At 36.5% G+C, this 21804-nt stretch overlaps 1 pseudogene; it reads right to left on the reverse strand.

Annotated features, from left to right (window-relative positions):
* Positions 1–3475: 3475 nt before the first annotated feature.
* Positions 3476–13537, reverse strand: LOC141301972 (polyserase-2-like; annotated as a pseudogene).
* Between the last annotated feature and the right edge of the window lie 8267 nt (positions 13538–21804).

Consider the following 21804-nt stretch of genomic DNA (forward strand, 5'->3'; position numbering starts at 1 on the left):
TATTATTTTTTTTAATTCTATCAACAGGAATTTACCATGAGGCTAACATGACAGTCATGACTCATGCCACTGTAAGCTTTTCTTTTTCTTTTGTTTTCACTCGCGATGTTCTAACGTTACAACAGAACGCACATTACATTACATATTTCTTGGCATATTCTTTTTAAGCATATTTCTAGACAACCACGTTTTTTTTTTTCAGATGTATTTCCAAAAAAACAACATTGTCCTATATTCGGGGCAATACGGCAAAAAAAAACAACAACAAAAAAAAACTGAGTATATCTTACGCCGGTTTCACACTGCGTAAACAGCGTTTGTCGCGTACAGCTGAACTGTAGCTTGTGTACTGCACATGAGTATCGTTCATTCGGTCACGCATTTCAGGTGTTCTCCGACAACTGTAGATTTAAGTAGCAAATGAGAAATGCTAAAATATTGAATATATTTTTAGACAAAGGTCTTAAAGGTCTTACCAGTTTGGTTTAAGATAATTAAAGCAACAGTTTTTCAATAACGAAAAAAATGTGTAAAAGTATGGTATATGGGGTACAAATCGCCCCTGCTGTTGGGGCTAAAGGCACAGTAATTTACAAGATAAGTAATAGATGACTGATTTTTACATTTGTTGACATGACATGGCTAGATTCATATGGTATATATCTTATTTTTTATGTTGGTTGTCCAACTTTGAGATAATCACCACGTTTATAATGAAACCATTATATTTAAAAACATGATATAAATATATTTATTTATTCTTGTATTTATCAAAACAAGCAGAAAATAGTACAAACTTTGCTAACGTGATTGTTTTGAACAAGTAGGCTAACTTAGACATTATTTACAAAAAAATACATTATTTTTGCTGGTGAGCCTTTTAAACCGTGATTGTGATGCATGACTTTATGGTGAAATTGTTATTTTTCGTGTTAATCAAGTCAGTTTTGATCAAGAACGATGCACTGTGGCTTTAACCCAGCATAAGCGGCGCAGCAAAAATAGACTCGGCGCCAAAATGATCGCGGCACTGACGCTTCTGCTCCGCTCCTGCTGCGCACTGCCGCGCCGTTCCTCTGTGCAGGGGCGCCGCTAAGGGGGGGAAAGTTAGGACAATTCTAAGGGCCCACGCCCTTTAAGGGCCCCCAGAGATCTGCTTTGGTGTGGTAAGGGGGGCCCAACCTCATATTTTGTCATAGGGCCCAAAATTGCGAGCGGCGCCCCTGCCTGCGTGCGGTGTGAATGATGTAATCTGTTTACATGCATGCCGAAAAAAATATGCGCTGCTTACGTCCTGCTTACGCGTGCAGTGTGAAACCGGCGTTAGTGCTCTAAAATCAACAAAATCAGGGCCCCATAACATAAACACATCTCTGATTACTATGTCAGATTCCAAATAGGTATTAATTTTAATTTGACATATTTATAATTTTTTAACAGTTACTGTTTATCTGTTTATCAGTATATAGAAAGCCCAGTTTGGCTACATCCTATAGCATGATGTAATGTTTAATGCATATATTTTCTTGCTTTTTTTATCAACTGGTGCAAAATAATCACATTCAAACCTGTGATAGACGAGTTAGGTCGAAAGTAATCTCAAAATTATTAATAAGTAGTATATAAATTTTTGTATATAAATACTAGAGGATGACCAAAACACCTCGGTTTTTTTAAGAGGCTCAAACTGACCAAAACTATGCTAATTAGAGCAGTTGCTTATATTTACAGTGCCTTGTGAAAGTATGCATACCCCTTTTTCATGTTTTTTATGTTGCTGCCTTATGTTCAACTGCTTTAAATTACTTTTTCCCACATCAATCTATACACTCGATACACCAAAATGACACAGCAAAAAACAGGTTTTTAACATCTTTGCAAATTAATTAAAACTAAAAACTTTAAATTATTCTATTGCATAAGTATTCATACCCTTATCTGGGACAGTTTAAGTTTAGCTCAGGAGCATTCATATTACTTGTAGACGTTACAACAGTTAAAGTGAAGTTAACCTGTGGCATATTCAATTGAATGGGTATGATCTGGAAAGGCACACACATCTCTGTATTCTTTCTCTCTCCTTTGGCTTGCTTCTTTTATCAGGGGTCATCTTGATTAAAGGTCTAACAGCTGAAAATGCATATCATAGTAAAAACCAAGCCCTTAGGTTAAAAAACTGCCTGTAGAGCCCAGTGATATGATTGCATCAAGCCACACATCTAAGGAAGTGTTCCAAAAAAATTCTGCTGCATTGAAGGTACTCTGAAGCATGTAGTCTCCGTTACCCATAATGGGAGAAGTTTGAAACAACCAGGACTCTTCCAAGAGCTTGCCTCCTTGCCAAACTGAGCAAATGATGGAGAAGGGCCTTGTTTATTTATGAAGTTGTGACAATTTAGTTTATTCTATGGAGTGTACATGTAGATTGTACTGTATAGAGTGTAGATTGACGTGAAAAAAAAAAGTAATTTAAAGCAATTTAACATAAGGCAGCAACATAACAAAACGTGAAAAAAATTAAGGTGTATGAATACTTTTGCAAGGCATTAAATATGGTCAATAAGTCAAATGAAATTCTGATACCTTGTAATGTAAAACAAGTAGATCCTTGCTAAATCTAGCTGACTACATACATAAAATGCATATAAAAATCAGTTGTCACTCGCTTTCCCCCATAATAATATATTAGTAAGATGATGTTTAAAGGGGTCAATAGATGCCCATTTTCCACAAGTTCATATGATTCTTGAGGTTTTTAATGAAAAGTCTACAATATACCTTGGTTAAAAATTCTCAATAGTAGTGTAAAAGAACACACCCTTTCAACACATTTTATTGCATGGTCCCTTTAAATGCAAACAAGCTCTGCTCACCCTCCCCCTCGCTGATGTTGGATTATGAGCCATAATGTTTACTTTCTGAGCCACATTTAGCTGTGTTTTTTTTTACATTATTAAGAAAGGCCGCTTGCAAAAGATGCCTAAAAAACCCTTAACTTCTGCTGTGGGTGAAGATGCATCAGGAGCGATTTGTGCAAAACATAGACGCATATGTAGATCGGGATTGGCACATCCTATTTTAAAAAAGTATCGTTATCCTCTGTACTCTCTAATCTCTCAAAAAGTCAATGGCTCAAAAATGTATAATTCTTTTCAGGTTTCAGGACAATAAACAGCTTTATTATGGATGATACATTCTCTTCTTAAACACCCATCTTCAAAGTAGTGCTGACAGATTTCCATATGCACACATTTATTTAAATTGTACATTTATAGGTGTAATACACCTGGAGAGTGTGAGTTACAGAAATAATGTACTTTGTTTTATTTGGAATATACAAAGTGTCAAGATTCCACTTTAATTATTTTATACAAATGAAAGATTTATATAGCTATATTACTAATACAGGAGCAAATAGCCTATAATTGCACTTCATAGGTTGGTTAATTCAGTGATGAAGTAACAGATGGCCTCTTCAGTAAAAGGCCTGGAGGATTGCTGGGAGAGAGAGCAGAAGGATGTAGGTGAGAGAGAGGGGCGAGAAGGACTCCGCCCCATCCAGAATAGATGGGACGCTCTGGATAGTGTTAGTCAGGAAGTCGGTGAAGGGAGAGGTCTGGATGAAGACTGTGCTGTTGAAGGATGGGTTGTTCGCACCACCAGGGGGAATGGACAATATACCAGTCTGAACCCACATGTCGCCCACTCTACACAGCAAAGGACTGCCATCATCATCCTGAATGAAAATGAGGCAGAGCAAAAGTTTGTACATAATTCAAACACACAGTGGCATATTTCCAGGAAACATTTCAACTAGATGTAGTAGATGCAGTAGCACATACCTGCTGAACATCCAAAGGTTCTGTGCAGATGTTCACCTGTCTGCTTCGTGAAGGATCGCAGTTTACAATGGTGGTATGGAATTCCTGAAAAGATGGAACTGTTTATGAGAAAAGGAAAGCAAATGAGAGAGAAACTTAGATGCCATTGAACTTCCTGTTGGAAAAAAGTCTAAATAAGTGATTATACAAACTCACATGTAAAACTCCCTGCGTTCCAACCAATAACTGAACACTCAGTACCAGGGCCAAAGCTTAAATCATAGATGTACATGTCAAACGGTACATTGGAGACATTAGAGAATGGATGAGACAGTTGCACGAGTGCTACACCATTGCCGAAAATATCATCAAAAAAGACATTTGCCACATCAGCCTCAACTGGCATGCTGGTGCAGTCCCATTGGACAACATCCAGGACGACTGTCCATCTAGTCGTACCCATGAATCTGAAAATTGAGATTGAAAATTTAGTTTTTAGGTAGCTGGTTTCACATAAAACAAAGTTTTCCCTAAAACAATTACCTGGCAAAGCAGCTAGCAGAGGTCATGATAAATAGGTCAGAGACCAAAGTTCCTACACACTTTGGATAATTGTTAAACTTTATACTAGCCATCCATGGCCGTGCACCTGCAAAACCCCCACACAATGGCGCTGGAGAGAAAAGCAAGAGAAGATGAGAGGTAGCTAAATGCAAATGAAAGCTAAAAGGGATGTGTGAGCAAGCTGACGGATAACTCTGATTCACATTTTGACTGGCAATGGTTATATTAAGAAACATACGTGAAGTAGGACAGGTCTCATCCAGAACAGGAGCAATGGAGGTAAAAGGGATGAAACCCGCATTATTCATGCCGACATGCTGAGTGATCCAGTTCTGGTACTTAGACACTCTGGAATACACACCAGGATAATTAGGGTCAGCACAACCACGACCAAAACTCACAACGCCAGCCTGGATCCATCTAGAGCCCTGTTTGATGACCATTGGTCCTCCAGAGTCACCCTGTATAATGAAAGAGAATATTTTAGAATATTTTACAAAGTATTATTGCATTAAACAGCACAAGCAATGTACTATTGATACCTGACAGGTATCTCTTCCACCTTCCAATGGTCCAGCGCACATCATGTTGTCTGTTATTGATCCTCCATAGAGGCAGTTACACTTAGTGTTTCCAACCATAGGCACATCCACCTCCTGTAGGATTTTAGGTGAAGGGAGGGATACTACGAAACAGTGAAGAATAAAAAAAAAAAAGTAATACTCAAATAACAGCCAGATTTTGAATAATATACTGTTCTCTAAAAACAGAGAATGATCCAAAATGAAAATGTCCTAATAATTTACTCGCCCCCATGTCATCCAAGAAGTTCATGTCTTACTTTCTTCAGTCAAAAAGAAAATAAGGTTCTTGAGGAAAACATTCCAGGATTTTTTTTCCATATAGTGGACTTCAATGGGAACCAATTACAAAATTACAGTTTCAATCTGGCTTCAAAGGGCTCTACACGATCCCAGCTGAGGAATAGAGGTGTTATCTAGCGAAACGATCTTACATTTTGTAAAAAAAATAAAAAATAAAAACACACAAGGGGTAAAAGGCACACAGTATTGATACAAATACTTTAGCTTTAGTGTTTTTTTATAATGTCTGAGTTAATACTTGTTCAAAACAATCACTTTCGCAAAGTTTCTGATTATTTTCGATACATAAAATAATACATTTTTGTTCAGTACATATACTGTCATTAAAATATGTTAAAATACAGAAACAAAATCATTTTAAAATGTAAAGATTCAAAAAGCATTGAAGATCCCATAGTTTTAATATAGATTTACATTAGTAACAACAAATTATATTTTATTGTATGATATGATTAATAGCATTTTTTTTTAATATGACGGTTTCATTCTAAACATGGTGATTATCTTTAAGATAGACACCCAACATAATATATGATATTTACCATCTGAATCTAACAATATCATGTCAACAAACAAAAGAGTCAGCCTTCTATTAATTATCATGTGAATTATTGTACAGGTATGTGCCAAAAAATTTGAATATTGAGGGAAAGTCCATTTATTTCAATAATTTGTTTCAAAAAGTTAAACTTGTATGTTATATTAGTTCACTACACACAAAGTGAAATATTTCAAGCCTTTATTTGTTTCAATTTTAATGATTATGGATTAAAGACAAAAAAAAAATCCAGTATTTCACAAACTTAGAATATTTCATGTGACCAATGAAAAAAGGATCTTAAACACATGTTGACCTTCTGAAAATGTGTTAATGTACTGTATTATGTCCTCAGTACTTTGTTGGGCCTCCTTTTGCACTCATTACAGCATCAAGGCGGCGTGGCATGGAGGCGATCAGCCTTTGACACAGTTGAGGTGTTCTGGTAGCCCAAGTTGCTTTGATATTGGCCTTCAGCTCGTCTGCATTTCGGGGTCTCTGTTCCCTCATCTTCCTTTTGACAGTACCCCATAGATTTTCAATGGGATTTTAGTCAGGTGATTTTGCCGGCCAATCAAGTACAGTTATTCCATGGTACTGGTATTTTTGGCTTTGTGGGCAGGTGCCAAATCCTGCTGGGAAATAAAATCTCATCTCCAAAAAGCTTGTTGGCAGCAGGAAGCATGAAGTGCTCTAAAATTTCCTGGTAGACAGCTGCGTTGCCTTTTATCAAGTCCACAGTCAATGGACCCACACCAGCAGATGACATGGCTCCCCAAACCATCACTGACTGTGGAAACTTCACACTGGACTTTAAGCAGCTTGACTATTGTGCCTCTTCGGTCTTCCTCCAGACTCTGGGACCTTAATTTCCAAATTGAATTTGCTTTGCTCATCTAAAAACAGGACTTGGGACCAGTGGACAACAGACCAGTACTTTTTCTCCTTAGCCCAGCACAGACGCTTCTGACATTGTTTTTGGTTCAGAAGTGGTTTGACGCATAATCAAGCTTTTTGGAGATGATGATTTTATTTTCCAGCAGGATTTGGCACCTGCCCACAAAGCTAAAACTACCAGTACCTGGTTTAATAGCCATGGAATAACTGGAATACTTGATTGGCCAGCAAACTCGCCTGACTAAAACCCCATTGAAAATCTATGGGGTACTGTCAAAAAGAAGATGAGGGAACAGAGACCCCGAAATGCAGTTGAGCTGAAGGCCAATATCAAGGCAACTTGGGCTACCATAACACCTCAACTGTGTCAAAGGCTGAAGAAAGAAAAACATGAACATGTTGGATGACATAGGGGTGAGTAAATTATCAGGGAATTTTTATTCAGGAAGTGAACTAAAGCATCTTCTGGCATGCATTAAAAAAATCATCTTGCTTCTTACCGCCCGAATAAATGTCTCCCCAACCCGTGAGCCACATCGTGTCACTGTTGAATGTGCTTCCCTCTGCTGCCAGACAGACCGGTTGGATATAACTAGTGAAGTTCACAGGTGAGGAGAGACGCAGCAGAGCTATGTCATTGTCACTGGAGAAGCTGTTGTATTCTGGATGAACTATGACTTGAGAGACATTTCTAGACACCTCGTTTGGATTGGGTAGTTCTTGACTCTGTCGACCCAGGTACGCGGTATAGATTGTAGGATCGGGATTGCTAAAAAGACAATTATGACCAAGTACTGTTTAGAATACAATATTCATCAATGTGAATGAAACATGTCATTAAAGATGTTTGATTGGGTTACCTCGGAAAGCAGTGAGCAGCTGACAGAACCCATTCACGGTTGATGAGCGATCCGCCACAGGAATGACTCCCATACTTGTGAAGGCTGACCTGCCATGGCCAAGCGCCGGCAGACGCATTCGTGCCCCCCACAATTTTTGTGTTGAGAGGTGCTCTGCCACACACTTCAAACAAGACAGGGAAAAAAAAAATTACACTGACAATCTCAGAAAAAGGTCAAGATGTTACTCAGGAGGTATTATTATGTGATGAAAAAATATTTACCAGATTGGCAGTCACACCCTGGAGGAGATGACACAAGATCAAATGTTAAAAAAGACAACCAGTATTCACATTCAGAAATAATCTTGGTAACACTTAAGGCTTATTAGTTAACATTAGTTAACATGAAAATGAACAATATTTCTACAGCACTTAGTTAATGTTAATTTTAACATTTGCTAATGCATTATTGAAATCATAAGTTGTGTTAACATTAATGCACATGAACAAACAATCAACGTCTGTATTTTTATTTACTAACATTAACAAAGATTAATAAACAGAGTAATAAATCTATTATTCATTGTTCGTTCATGTTAGTTTTTAACATTTTAACTAATGTTAACAAATTAAACTATTGTGAAGTGTTACCAAAGACCTATTTAAGAAAATGTTTCTGCAGAATAATTCATAAATTGACACTATTAATGGATTTCTAAGCACCACATGAAATAAACTAAATAAACTTTTTATATCGTTTTTTAATTATTAAATGAATTTTGTTAGGAGCAAGTAACAGATTTTCTAAAGCGCATGATATAAAGATGAAGGCATTTACCTTTGGTAAGGAGAGTGATCACAAACACCAAACTTAGTGTCCAGAACATCTTCATCTTTCTGATTTCACTGCTGAGTCTCAACTTATATATCCCCTGGATCCTGACGTATAAACACCTCTCCTGATTTTCCTATTGAAGAGTGGGTTACCTTGGTCACACCTACACAATGACAACCCTTATACAACGGAGATGACCAAAAAATGACAAATATTCAAAGATTCTGTCATATTAAATGGACAAACTTGATTCTCAGCACAAAATACCAGTGCATGAATCTAACATAAAGGACATTTAGATTATGTAAATGCCACTTTGACTGTGTACTATGTATGTTTTATGTATGTTTCAGAACCTAATAACTAAACAGATTAAACATGTGCTCTTTGATCATACTTTATAGTTTTGCCTTTAGATTAATATATTACATAATGTAGTTTGCTACTCTTAGTTTCTTTGAGCTTTTCCAAACACAGGATTGATATTAATGTACAAAACTGTGGTGCGTTAATGTGCAAAGTGCAAAAAGACATTATATAAATATCATTGCTTTGAAATAGTTCCTCTAGATTTATTAAAAATCTTCACGTTCACATATTTGTTTGACAATGAAACTGGTTTTGCAGGTTTTCAGGCAGCACAAAGCTATGTAGCATTATAATAGGAGATGACAAGGTGTGTTCTTTTCTTTTTCCAGTGTTATTTTAGGCTTTTTTAAAAAAGATTTTAAAGTTCAATCTTTGTATGTTATGTGTACAAAAGTGCAATGCTGAAAAAGATAAGTAATAACAATGAATGAATCATTCATGTCATTGAGAAAGTTTCTTACATAACAATAATACAATGCCAACTATACATAACAACCTTTAGAATATAATGTATATTTAATATATAATCATATTAGTGATATATTGTGCATATTTTGTCTTGTTTTAAACTCACTTTTGACATAATATTGTATTTCGCACTAGGAAAAGCTTGAGTTTTGGTTTATGCTTTCAGTCACTTTTTAGTAAGTTTCAAGTTCTTGCTCCAGGGAAGACAGCTTTAGTTTTCTATACGTTTCAAGTTATTACTCTAGGGAAGGCTTTTGTAGTTTTCTATGTTTGGGTTTATACTTTCAGTCATGTTTTAGCAAGTTTCAAGTGTTAAGCATTTATTATTTATTAACATTTCTCTTTTTTGGGGGAAAATAACAAAAAGGTTGAACCATCATTTATAACAAAATGACTTATTGAACAGAGAATAACTGAAGTATAAACAAAAGTAAAAACACTTCTAACAATCTACCTTTTTTGCAGACTATCTGTGCTTTTAAGAATTGCGAGTTTATATCTTGCAATTCAAAATTATATCTCACAATTCTAACTTTGTATCTCGCATTTCTGACTTCATAACCCGCAATTGTGAGTTTATATCTCACAATTCTAAGAAAAAAAGTCAGAATCGCGAATTAATATGACGAGGCGTAAACTTGTAATTGTGAGAAAAAAGTCGGAATTGTGAGGTAAAAAGTCGCAATTACCTTTTTTATTATTTTATTTAGTGGTGGAAACGTGCTTCCATAGGGAATCAGTGTATATATAGACAATGCTATTGTATGGCTTTTTTAAACCAAACTCTGTATAAATATGATTCTCAACTATGTTATGAAAGATATAACAGAATGACTTCATATACTATTTGACTTTATGCAATATGCTTGTAAAATGTCCATAAATTGGTAATTCCCATTCTATACAATGTATATACATTGCATCTCATTTGCTTATTAATGGGTTTTTGGGGCAAACCACAATGAAAAAAGAAGTGTTATAATGGGACTAATAATTTGGCAACATTTTCATAAAAATATCTCATATTTCATAGGAAAATTGATCTATAATTTCTTTCCCTATTCTCAAAATGCCTAATTAATGCCTAAATGATGCCCTGTTTTGTAACAAAAAGTAATATTCCTTATTGTAACAATAAGTAATATTATTTTGAACATCTCAATTTGAAAATGAGTTAGATTTAAATTATACTCACAAAATATTATCATACTTTCCTAAGAATGCCAAATTTCTGACAGTATCATTATTTTTTTTTAAATACCAAGGAGAGGGAGTATTATATATATATCATTGTACTTTTAAAATAAAACCTTTACTTTTGTCTCCATGACAAAAAGGAAGTATTTTGCTGTTTTCCTTTATGTGTGTTAAAGTGTAAGTCACTTAAAGCAAGATACATATAGGAGCCATAATATCTGTCTCTGTGAAACCGCACCTGTCACAAAAATATGAAGACACATCTTGATTTGTTTCTCATGGTTTTGTTTCGCCGTCAAGAGGATTATCAAATGTCACGGATCTGGAAAAAACCTTCAGATAAGCTAGACAAATTTTCTACAGAAAAAAGACAAGCAAATCTCCACACATTATCTTTTGCAACATATTTACCATGTCTTTGACTGGAGTCTTAGTTTTGCATGTCTTTGATTTTTGAATCCTGGCCAACTATCAACACATTATTATATAGAATCAATTGAATAAATAAATACAATTATTCTTTATTTAATTTATTTAATTTAATTGTTTATATATCACTAAAGAACATTAAGGAAGATCAATAAACCTTTTTTTCATGATGTTTATACCAAGGTTATTTCCTATCCCTTATATCTAAATCTTCTAAACCATCAGACAAAATTCATGCATTTTGAGGTGTTCATTGAGAACCTGCAAATGCACTGTAAGGTTTATTCTATACCAGTCTCTGTTTAGTTTGAATACAGAGCACGCACATAGACCATTAACCTAATTCTTTGAAAAGATGCATACGTGAAATTTGTTTTAGCACAGTGAATGGTATACTGCACATGTCACATGTTGACTTGGGTGAGGTGGAACAATAGATAGTTATGCTTTTTATGTTTGATTCACCCACACTGAACATGCAATGTCTAACCTTGCATGATACTGGGTTAAAGTTACGGTCTCAGGGATGGGTGGCAGAGGTGTTTTATCCTGAAAGTACCACAACACCTGAGCAAACTATCACCATTTTACTCTGATAATCACAATAGGCGTATTTGAGGAAAGAAGTTCAAGAGATGAGATGAAAACACCACTATTTAGCTGAACACTGGGTAACAATTCTAAAAGACAGCTCTGACATCTAAATCAAATTAAATTATTCTTACATTGTGCTTGCCTATTTCTATATTTAATAGATTAATGATGTAAAAGAAAACAACATTTAAAATATATTTCAAACATATGATTTATTAAATTAGATGATTATAACTTTGTCATTTCTTTTTCTCTTGCACCCTCTGTTGAAAGTAGTAGAATTAAAAATTTGAATTGTTTTAATTTTGGTTACATTATTAATCAATGTTATCCAAAGTTTGGACAAACAAAATCAAACTGGTAAAACATTTGAAGCATCAAAGTATTTGTTTCCTGTTTCATAAGATCTGTACACAAAGGTTAAAAAGGCTTTTGTACACTGCAAAACAAAAACAGTCAGGAGTGTGACATTGTTTAAATAGTGATAGCATGCACTTTCACCAGTTGCTGAAATAATTAATCCAAACTCCATGGCCAACTAAATGGAACACTAATCGCCATAATAATGACTTTAACTTCAACTTCAATAACTTTTTGAAAGAAATAAAGTCAAATTGGCTTGCAATAAGTGAAAATAGTAATGTTGTTTTTGGAGTTGTTTAAGCATATTCTGATAAGATATCATTGATTTAATTTGGTTTTATCTGTGTAATTCGGTTTTAACTGTGGCTGTCAGTTGTAGATGGGAAGTAAACAGTACTATCTTTGTCAGCATTGCGTCCTGTTTCGTTCTGTTTTCCTAGTGTTTTCCCCCCTGTGTTTCTAGTTTAATTGGTTTAGTCCTTGTTTCCCCCTTTTGGTTCATGTTATTTTGGTTCAGTCTTGCCCATATTTGGACTTCCCCTTGTTATCTCGTTTGTAGCCACTCCCCTGTTTCCTTGAATAAATAGTTCATTGTGCCACACTCCCCTTGTCGGTGATTATCGTTACATGCTGTGTTTGTTTCCCTGCGTTTTGGGTTTCTTTGTTTATGTTTTCAGTTTTGTGTAATAAATACGTGTTGTCTTACACCTGGATTCTCCGTGTTTTCTCCTGGCTCCTCTCACCCAGTACACCACCAGCGATTGTGCCAATCTTTAGCCTGCCAACGTCATATGTTATATAAGTTATATTTAACTGGCTAATGTTCTTAAAACACTTTACCTGAACTTGCATGGACAATGGTTATAGGATGAACTGAAGCAAACTGAGTAAACTTAACTAAAATTAGACATGTCTAAACCAAATAACATGATTCAATCACATGGAACCACTGGCAAGTTTACACATACACAAGTTTTATTAGAATCATACCAACTAGTCCACCACCACATCAGCATCCCAAGCTGGTCCCAGCATGCAAAAGATGCTTTATGCTCCCCATGCTGGGATCTGGCAAACCAGCATCCCATTCTGGGGACCAGCAAACCAGCAACCAGCATACCAGAGTTTGTTTATGTTTGTGTGTGGCTGTCAGTTGGTATTTGTGTTTGCTATGTGCTCTATTGTCTACTGTTATCCTGCCCCTCTTGTTACCCAATTATCTTGTTAGGCTTTTTGTCTGTCTTAGATTATTAGTCACCCTTTATATTCCCCTTGCTGTATTGGGTTAACCTGGCTTTCGTCTGTGTTGATCGTGATCCTGTTTCTGCTGTTGTCAAGTCTAGTCTTGCATAGTTTCCTTTCCATTTATTTAGTCTTTAGTCTTTAGTCTTCCAACTTTTTGATATTAAGTTTTTTTTCTTTATTGATTAGTTTTTCCCCTTCCCATTCAAATATTTGCTCCCCAGCTTCCACTTCGGATCCGGCTGCTGGATTTTCTACTCCCTGCCCACCTTCCTACCATCCCTCGCTGCCCAGCTTCCCTGCCATTCCTGTTCCATCCATCCAGCTGCTCTGCTAATATCAGTCTTGTCTACCAGCCTCAGAAGATTCGAGTCAACTCAGCCAGGCTTCTGCCTTCATGTAACCAATATCTCTTTCTCCTACCGTTGACATTACCTGATGCTCATTGCAGAGCTCGTCTGCCTCATCGCCCTTTGGACTGTTGCTCTCAGTCATTCACTCTGGAACCCCTTTCCTGCATGGATGCCTTCTGGTTTGCTGAGCTGACATTCACTTCCACAGACCTGGCTGGAATCTTTCCTGGTTACCCCCTCAGACAGTGACTTTACAATTACTTCCTGAGTTTTTGTTTTTGTGCTTTGAAACCAGCAAACCAGCATCCAATTCTAGGACCCAGCAAACCAGCAAACAGCATCCCATGCTGGGATCCAGCAAACCAGCATCTCATGGCATGAACCAGCAAACCAGCACCCCATGCTGGGATTCAGCAAACCAGCATCGCATGCTGGGATCCAGCAAACCAGCATCTCATGCCATGAATCAGCAAACCAGCATCTCATGCTGGGATTCAGCAAACCAGCAACCAGCAACCCATGCTGGGATCTAGCAAACCAGGAACCAGCATCCCAGCATCCCAGCATCTCATGCCATGGACCAGCTAACCAGCATCCCAGCAATCAGCATTCTATAACATGAACCAACAAAAAGGCATTCCATGCTGGGATCTAGAAAACCAGCAATTAGCATCCCATGCTAGGTTTTAGCGAACCAGCATCTCATGCCATGAACCAGCTAACCAGCATCCCAGCAATCAGCATTCTATAACTTGAACCAACAAAAAGGCATCCCATGCTGGGATCTAGAAAACCAGCAATTAGCATCCCGTGCTAGGTTTTAGCGAACCAGCATCTCATGCCATGAACCAGCTAACCAGCATCCCAGCAATCAGCATTCTATAACATGAACCAGCAAAAAGGCATCCCATGCTGGGATCTAGAAAACCAGCAATTAGCATCCCATGCTAGGTTTTAGCGAACCAGCATCTCATGCCATGAACCAGCTAACCAGCATCCCATGCAAGGATCTAGCAAACCAGCAACCAGCATCCCATGCTAGGTTTCAGCAGACCAGCAAACCAGCATCCCATGCTGGGATACAGCAAACCAGCATCTCATGCCATGAACCAGCTAACCAGCATCCCAGCGATCAGCATCCTATAACATGAACCAGCATCCCATGCTGGGATCTAGCAAACCAGCAACCAGCATCCCATGCTGGGATCCAGCATCCCAGCATCTCATGCCATGGACCAGCTAACCAGCATCCCAGCAATCGGCATTCTATAACATGAACCAGCATCCCATGTTGGGATCTAGCAAACCAGCAACCAGCATCCCATGCTAGGATTCAGCGAACTAGCATCTCATGCCTTGAACCAGCTAACCAACATCCTATTCTGGGATCTAGCAAACCAGCAACCAGCATCCCATGCTAGGTTTCAGCAGACCAGCCTAGTGTTGCTTTCGTCAACGAAAATTATGACTAAATATGGTCGTCAACGAACCTTTATCACATGACGAAAACGAGACGAAACGAAACGAAAATGCTGGTCATGTGACGATGACTATAACAAAATGTATAATGCAATATCGTTGACGAATAAAAACGAGACTAAATGTGGTTTACAAAATAAAAACTATGCTAAAATGTCTCTTCATTTTCGGCGACGAAAACGAGACGAAACGAAATGTTATAACGTTAGATTGATGTGCCATGCCCAGTAGCCAGAGCCTTATCCCTTCTAGCCTAAACCACAGGCGACGTCACTCCCTCAAGCCCCACTCGCGGCTACAAACAGGAGAAAAAAGAAGAAACGACTCATACATTTTTTCATACTTTTTAGTAGTGATGGGAAAATTAAGCTTTCCAGCGCCAAAGCGTTCCCCTCAACTGGATCTAAAAAGCTTCATTACTCGAAGCTTTTCAACACGTTGCACACTAATGACATCTTGTGGTCAAAGGTGGAAAAAGTTTCTTTTGCGTCCCAGATGTCAAAGCGATTTTTGGACAGTTTCATAAAATGAATCAATGTGTGCTACGAAAACCATAAGAAATATTTTACTTACACAAATTAATTAATTGGTAAATAAACTTATAAAAGTACAAGCATGATTTGTGCAGCCATAGAGGATCAAATAAATTAAGGATATTGTTAAATTGACTAATATTATTAGAAGTGCTTTTGAAGCGGGAATTACTAGAAAATGAACATGCACAAAACTACACGTACATATTTATTCGTATTATGATTTATTCTTAATAAAGAAGTGAATGACACTTGAATCCTGTGCAAGGGGTTCGTGTTGTTTGAATCACAATACGAAGCAGTCAGTATTTATTTTATTTCAATTTATGTGTGTGTACTTCTAACATGTTTGGTAGGTAAAATAAATGTTGTAATTTCAAATTAGAGCATCTTCCATGTCTGGAATGGATGTATTCTTGAGCTTATAGGGTAAGGTTGAAATGGGTTTGGCTAAAAGAAAACATTGGTTTCGTCTATACTTCTACTTCTACTATTTTGACTGGGTTAAATAAAATTGCATTACTAAAAATAGACTAAAATACAATTTTCATTGACAAAAAATTGACTAAATGTCATCCGGTTTTTTTCGTCGACTAAAACTAGACTAAAATATCATCAGCTTTTGTCGACTAAAACTAGACGAAAATAGTCATGGGTAATTCTGACTAAAATAAGACTAAAATGCTCAGACTTTTAGTCGACTAAAACTTGACTAGACTAAAAAGAATATGAACGTGACTAAAACTAATAAAAACTAAAATGACAGCTTCACACAAAGACTAGACTAAAACTAAAATTAAAATAGGCCGCCAAAAACAACACTAATCTCATGCAAGGTTTTAGTGAACCTGTATCCCATCCTGGGATCCAGCAAACCAGCATTTCATGCCATGAACCAACGAACCAGCATCCCATGCTGGGATCTAGCAAACCAGCCACCAGCATCCCATGCTAGGTTTCAGCTGACCAGCAAACTAGCATCCCATGCTGGGATCCAGCAAACCAGCATCTCATGTCATGAACCAGCTAACCAGAATCCCAGCAATCAGCATCCTATAACATGAACCAGCAAACCAGCATCCCATGCTGGGATCCAACAAAGCTAATGAGCTAATGTTTTTTTGTAGGACCCAAAATGTCTGGCCCTAGTATACAACAGTACAATTTACACACAATATACACTACACTGAACTAAATTCCCATAATTAAATGTGACCATTTCAGTCGAGAGCACTTAAGAAGGGAAAGTTGACTCAAAAATAAAACTTTTTTCTCAATTTATTTACCATGACATTTCAACCACAGTCTGTTTTTCACCTGTTGAGCAGCTCTTTAGTGCAATAAGAAGCAATAAGTTCTTATTGTACAGACTGTGGCACCAATTACATTCTCATTTTTGTTTATACTGAATCCACTACAGTAGTCAACATTTGAAGTGAATCAAAAAAAGTTCATCAGAGTTGTCCTCAGACAAGAATGGGTATTGTTTTGGTTTTAGGACAACTTTTGATGAAAGGTTTTGATCCACTTCAAATGTTGACTACTACATAGATCTGCTCTCATTAGGCTGAACTTTCAGCCTCTATCAGTTTGGATAACAAACAGGCTGTGCTGATTATCATGGCACCATTGCCTCCTGCTGGTAGATGTTGTAGCTACACCATCTAGTAAACACATTTTCCTTTAAATTTAAATGTGTATTGATTGATTTTTTTGATGGATATTACTGTAAAAATGCAATACTGCCATGGTTCCCTGGATGAAAAGGTGTCAGATTTTGGTGTAGGTTACTTCCTGGGGGTCAGATGAACAGAAATGCAAACAGACAGCTTTCTCCAGGTATTATATAACTCGTCAATTGCAACATCTGAACTCGCAGCTTCTTTCCTGCACAAACAGAGGTCGCCATTGGACCGTTTTCTTGTTCACTGCATCTCGAATTGGACCTGCTCTTCGTGTTTAATGCATCTCAAAATCACAGTCATGACAAATTAATTATTTATGCAAATTATAACAATCACAGGTAAAGATTAATCACCTGCTGTGCTAGCAGTGACCTACAGCTTAATTCCTTCAAAAGCTTGATGTCATTCCTGATTTAAACAACTCATAGTGCCCTCTTGGTACAGGAACTAAAGATTGTCCAATACAAGAATTGTCCAATTTAGCAATGGTACTATACTAGCCTACATCAAAGCCAACTAAATGATACGGATCTTATTTGCCTTTTAAAACTAGGGGCAGACATATTGTGATAAGAAAATATATCAAACTCCAAAATACCACATATACCTCAGCACACAAATCGCAAACACGTTGAAATAAAACAATAAAACAAATATGAATTCAGTAAAAATATGATCTCTGATCCATAACCAACAGTGGCAGCAGCATGTTTTAGCGTAAAAATCATAAAAAAGCCAATAAATATAGCAATTTTTTTTTTTTTGTTACCACAAAAGCTGAAATGCATGCTGGGAACTTGCAAAACATTGTTCAGCATAAAAATTGTATGTTCAGTTTTAATTTGGGAAGGTTTTTAACACTGTACTAGGATCTAACAACCCCCTATTATTATTATTATTATTATTAGCGATTATTCTTTTTTTTTTTTATTATTATTTATTTATTTATTTTTTTATACAATGTACCATCTCATAAAGAACGCACTTTTCAGATGCTGTTCTACTGCAAAGGAGCTTCATACTTGGCATTGTAAAATTATATCAAAACACGGACATCTTACAAAACAACAACACACACACAGACACACAGACATATACACAATCTTTACATATTAAAATTAGTTTGTTTCTGTATTTTAAAATATGATTTATTTTAACATTTTAATGACAGTATAGGCCTATTATTGAACAAAATATAATTATTTTATTTATCAACATAAGCAGAAATTAGTACAAACTAAAATGCTAAAATGATTGTTTTGAACAAGTATTAACTCAGACATTATCTAAAAAACATTTACCCCATGCTGGTGAGCCTTTTACCCCGTGTGTGGGGCCGCTCACATGTCCAAACTACACTTTAAGTACACATTCTGTCTGTCTAATACAGTAGTGGTCTGACTGTATACATATTGCCTGTTTTGTTTTGTATTTGCCTTGTACACAAGCCCTAATGTATTGTTTTATATTAAAGAAATGTCACATGATTTTTTTTTTTTTTTTTTTCGTATAGGCACGAGGCCACACACCGGACACCTTTTGCTAATTGCTGTAATTGCTGCTAATTAAATCCAGGCATAAAGGCTATTTAGCTTGTGTTCTGTCATGTTTAAGCTTTAGGTTTTGCCAGCTGTCTGTTTGTTTAGACTGACCAGAAAAACAAACAGAAGAGAACCAGAAAATCCAGAAAGACTGAGTTCAGACAGACGTCACGTCACTTCACGATAATGGCCTCTCAGATGATCACCCACTTCTTTTTTATTTTTAATCATTGATGGGACACCTTCACACTGTCAGTTCATGTCAACATGAAGACAATTGTATTGAAATCTCTGGTGTATTTCATATATCAATCTACACTGTGATTCTACTTAAATGAGTTAATAATCACTTTTTATCAATTACTCTTGTTACTCAGAGGTACTTTTATTTCCCTTGCTTTATAAACACTGCTCTGTTATTATATGCTATGATACATAATGAAGATGATGCATAATTATATAAATCAGTTTTTTTCATTACTCCTCTCACTAACCATCTGAGTCGATAGCACCCTGTCTAGTGACCCAGCTCATTGTGTCATTGTTGAATCTGCTTTCTGATACTGCCAGACAGACCGGTTTGATATATTTACCGAACGTGCTTACCAGAATCAGCTACTGAGTGATTTACATTTACCAGAATAAAAATATCTTAACAATCAGTTGTGAGTCACACCCTGGACAAAAGTGAAACTGGATCAGTTAGTCATACCACTTAAGGGAAAGTATGTAAAAGCATACGCAGTCAAGCCCGAAATTATTTATACCCCTGGCAAATTCTGACTTAAAGTTACTTTTATTTAACCAGCAAGTTTTTTTTTTTTGACCTGAAAATGACACAGGCTTTTCCCAAAAGATAATAAGACGATGTACAAGAGGCATCATTGTGGAAAAATTTACATTTTAACAAAAAGTGGCATGTCCAAAATTATTCATACCCTTCTCAATAATCAATAGAAAAGACTTATTACAGCAATCAAACACTTCCTATAATTGCTGACCAGCTTTTTGCATGTCTCCACTGGTATTTTTACCCATTCATCTTTAGCGATGAGGGTCTCCTTGCCATCACCCTGATCTTTAGCTCCCTCCACAGATTCTCAATTGGATTTAAGTCAGGCCACTGCAAAACATTAATGTTTTTGTCTTTTAACCATTTCTTCACCACTTTTGCTGTGTTTTGGGTCGCTGTCATGCTGAAATGTCCACTGGTGCCCAAGGCCAAGTTTCTCTGCAGACTGCCTGATGTTGTTGTTGGGAATTTTGATGTATTGCTCCTTTTTCATGGTGCAGTTTACTGTGATTAGGTTCCCTGGTCCACCGGCTGAAAAACACCCCCAAAACATTAGGTTCCCACCACCATGTTTGACAGTAGGAATGGTGTTCTTAGGGTTGAAGGCTTCCTCTTTTTTATGCCAAATGAAGGCTACAACATTGTGGCCAAACAATTCAATTTTTGTTTAATCTGACCATAAAACAGAAGACCAGAAGTCTTCTTTGTCCAGATGAGCATTTGCAAAGGCCAAACAGCTTTTGTGAGCCTTTTCTGGAGAAGTGGTGTCCTCCTTGGTCTGCGTCCGTGGAACCCAGTGGTGTGCAGTGTCCGTTGGACTGTCTGCCTTGAGATGTTGCCACCAGCAGAGCCCAGATTCATCAGGATGGCCTTGGTGGTGATCCTTGGATTCTTTTATACCTCTCTCACTATCCTCCTGGCCAGCATAGGTTTCACTTTTCACAGTGCGGAACGTCTTGTATTTTTTAATAATACTTTGCACTGTAGCCACTGGAACTTCAAAACATTTAGATATGGTCTTATAGCCCTTTCCCTTTCCAGCCACAATGCGCAGACGCAGGTCCTCAGTGAGCTCCTTTGTCTTTGCCATGACTGTCCACAAACCAACAGCAGAGAGCTTCTGTTTTTCACCTGTTGAGTTGATTAAAACAGCTGTTCCCAATGAATCAGGGTAATTAGGATGCATTAGAACAGCTTGGACTATTTGGAATGGTATAGAACTTTGGATTTTCCCATAGACTGTTTGCAAAGAGTTTGCAAAGGGTATGAATAATTTTGGACATGCCAGTTTTTGTTCAAATGTAAATAAAAGCTGCTAAATATTTTTTTCCACAATGATGCCTCTTGTACATCGTCTTATTATCTTTTGGGAGAAGCCTGTGTCATTTCACTTGCTGACTTTAAGTCAGAATTTGCCAGGGGTATGAATAATTTTGGGCTTGACTGTATATGGTTTATATTAAAGATTTGCATTATAATGACTTATTGTGAAATTGGCCATTTGTCATTCATTAAATAAACAAATCTTCTAATGTACAAAAACACTACATTATTCTGCTTTTAGTAAATGAACAGTGTATATATTGGTGCTCTAACATGAACAAAACCATCCTTCTCTATATGAATAAATAAAATTGATTTCAAACTATTAAAAAACACAATAAAATATACAAATGAATAACAAAGTAAACAATACAGATGATACAAAATCAACAAAACAAAATCATACTCAATATGGACTCTATATTTGCAGTTTAGCACTTTCCTTGATAGTCCTAAAGGATAAAATGTTTAGCATTGCATGCGATAACCTCATGGATCAGCAATTTTTTGTGGTTAACATAACATTAAGGGACACTATATATTTATTATACACATTGTAAACAACTGGTTAGACAAACCTGCCACTTTAACAATTATATTTTGGTAGACTGTTACAGTCATTGACTGGATTGACTGTGAACAAAGAACTTATGAGAATACTTTCTTTTATTCAGCCTCATTCACGTAAGATCATATGATCTGGTAGAGACGCTATGACAAAAATGTCATCCGACAGAAACAGGCTGCAACAGTAACTCCTTGTTACATAACATGCTGTTAACATATATATGACAATTCATGTGATAATCAATAAAAGCACAATGCACCTTAGATAAAAGATTATCCAATCAGATTCCAAAAGTACCTTCAGGTCAAAGTAGCTACATTTGACCTAAAATATTAATTTGAAGCTCTCTGAGATTTTTAATTCCTATTTTAAAGGTTTATCAATGCATTTGCATCACATTTTTAATCAACTCTGTGATAAACGAGTAATTCAAAATAATTAAAAAGTTGTAAGAATATGTCAAAATATCTTGGTAACTACAATTTTA

The sequence above is a fragment of the Garra rufa genome, chromosome 1 (genome assembly GCF_049309525.1).
Source record: "Garra rufa chromosome 1, GarRuf1.0, whole genome shotgun sequence".
Classification (NCBI taxonomy): domain Eukaryota; kingdom Metazoa; phylum Chordata; class Actinopteri; order Cypriniformes; family Cyprinidae; genus Garra; species Garra rufa.